This window comes from Arachis hypogaea, chromosome 16 (assembly GCF_003086295.3).
Source record: "Arachis hypogaea cultivar Tifrunner chromosome 16, arahy.Tifrunner.gnm2.J5K5, whole genome shotgun sequence".
Lineage (NCBI taxonomy): Eukaryota > Viridiplantae > Streptophyta > Magnoliopsida > Fabales > Fabaceae > Arachis > Arachis hypogaea.
The window spans coordinates 104,859,252-104,861,862 of NC_092051.1; the positions used below are offsets into that span (position 1 = coordinate 104,859,252).

General features: G+C 39.8%; 1 non-coding gene across 1 annotated transcript; it reads right to left on the reverse strand.

Moving 5' to 3' along the window:
* Positions 1–2,241: 2,241 nt before the first annotated feature.
* On the reverse strand, positions 2,242–2,345 carry LOC112760168 (small nucleolar RNA R71). Its single transcript, XR_003180620.1, has one exon. It is a non-coding gene; the product is annotated as a small nucleolar RNA R71 (small nucleolar RNA).
* Between the last annotated feature and the right edge of the window lie 266 nt (positions 2,346–2,611).

The following is a 2,611-nucleotide window of genomic DNA, read 5'->3' on the forward strand; positions in this document are numbered from 1 at the left end:
TTAACCTAGTTAACATGGGCTTTAACGTGAAGCAACAAGGGGCACACTGGAACGTTAGTGAAAATGTTGAGTGTCACTAACGTTCTCGAAGGTTGGCAAGGCCACGTTAGAAGCCACGTTAACCTAGTTAACGTGGGCTCTAACGTGAGGCAAAGGGGTACATTGGAACATTAGTGAAAATGTTAAGCGTCACTAACGTTCTCGAACTTATACTTTCACTAAATGTTAACACCCCTAACGCCTTGAGCTAAAGTCTCTGCCCACTTAGCACTTTCTCTCTGCAAGTAAAGCCAAGCCCAAATGAAGAAAAGAACTGCTTCAAACTCAAGATCCAAAGGCCCAAGACTTGAAGAGCCAACTAGAAGCTGAGAGAAAGAGTATATATAGGTGTAGCTTTGAATTGTTAAGGAGTTCTGAAGGGCTGGAAAAAGGGAACTACTCTCTGTATTTTACTTTCTCTGCATTTTCTAGTTTGAGGATGTATTCTCCATCTTTATTTTCATTTTCTAGAGCTATGAACAACTAAACCCCTTTCATTGGGTTAGGGAGCTCTGTTGTAATTTGATGGATCAATACTAATTTTCATTATTCTTCTTCTATCTTTTCTCTTGATTTTACTTGAAAGCTTTCGATCTTCATCCCATTGAGTAGTTATCTTGGAAAAAAGCTATTCAAACTTAGATCTCTTTTGAACCTTGAAAGAGGAATGAAGAGATCAAGCTAGAAATGCTTTCTCATGTTGGACCAAATTGGGTTTGGATGGGTATGTGACTATAACCCTCTCAATACTTGATTTGGGAAATGCATGTGGTATAATCAGTGACCATACTTCATCTCTTCTCATGAGCAATTGACCAAGGAATTGGCTATTGATCAAGACTTGAGAGATTGAATTGCAAGAAATTGTAATTCAATCAATTAAGATTGCCAAGGAGATCAATGAGTGCATTGATTGAGGAAGAGATGAAAATGAACTTGATCCGGAGAATTGCAACATCTCCTAAGCCCAATGAACTCCCCATCTCTGATCTTACCCATTCTCTTTAATTTCTGCCCTTTACTTTTATGAGCAAATTCCCCATTCCCATTTACAATTCTGCAATTTATTTTCAGTCATTTACTTCCAGTCCTTTAATTCTAGCATTTACTTTTCTGTTATTTACATTCCCGCCATTTTATTTTCTGCAACTCTCAACCCAAATTCTGGATTCGCTCAACTAGAATATTCTTCTAATTAAAGTTGCTTGATCAATCAATCCCTGTGGGATACGACCTCACTCTATTGTGAGTTTTTACTTGACGACAAATTCGGTACACTTGCCGAAGGGAGATTTGTTGAGAGACAAGTTTTCCTCGCATCAAGTTTATGACGTCGTTGCCGGGGAATGATTGTGCATCAACAATGATTAAATTGGAAGATCACTAGATTGAGCATTTTTATTTTGTGAATTTTATTTTCTGTTTGAGTGATTTACTTTTTGTTTTAGTTAAACTTCTTCCATTCCCCCTCTACTCTTTTATTTTTCTTTGTTATTTTCAATTCTGTTTGCTAACCCACTAACTGTTTGATATATTGCATCACCCACAACTAACAAAAATTCTGACACAAATACTTGCTGCACCTATCTTTTCTTGCTTGCACTTGATGGTTGTATGACAGGGAGAAGAAGCGGGGCTTCAACTTCCTTCGATTTTGAACCTGAGAGGACCTTCCTTAGATTACGGAGGGAGACAAGAGGAAAGAAAGTGGTTGGTGCTGAGGAAGAAGAAGAATTCTTTGAAACAAACATGGAAGATAACATGGAAAACCATCATGAAGAAGAAGATCACAACCATGGGGGAGGAGGTAGAGCAAATCATGATGGGGAGGATAGAAGAGTTTTGGGCTTTTACATCAATCCAAACCCAGGCAATTACGAAAGTAGCATCCAAAAGCCAACAATCCATGCCAACAACTTTGAACTTAAACCACAGCTCATCACCCTTGTTCAGAACAACTGCTCGTTTGGAGGAGGTGTTCAAGAAGACCCCAATCAACATCTAACCACCTTCCTGAGGATATGTGACACAGTGAAGTCTAATAGTGTTCACCCTGACGCCTATAGACTGCTCCTATTTCCATTCTCACTTAGGGACAAAGCGGCCAAGTGGCTGGAATCTTTCCCAAGGGAAAGCTTGACAACTTGGGAAGACGTGGTGAACAAATTCTTAGCAAGATTTTACCCTCCTCAACGAATCAATAGGCTGAGAGCTGAGGTCTAAACTTTCAGGCAACAAGATGGTAAAACTCTATATGAAGCATGAGAGAGATTCAAGGACTTAACAAGGAGGTGTCCACCTGACATGTTCAACGAATGGGTGCAGCTGCACATTTTCTATGAAGGACTGTCTTATGAGTTAAAGAAGGCCGTAGACCATTCATCCGGAGGATCTTTGAACAAGAAGAAGACTATTGAGGAAGCCATAGATGTTATTGAAACAGTAGCATAGAACGACTACTTCTATGCTTCCGAAAGAGGGAACACAAGAGGAGTAATGGAGCTAAACAATGTAGATGCTCTCTTGGCCCAAAACAAGCTCATTACCCAGCAGTTGGCTGACCTCACCAAGA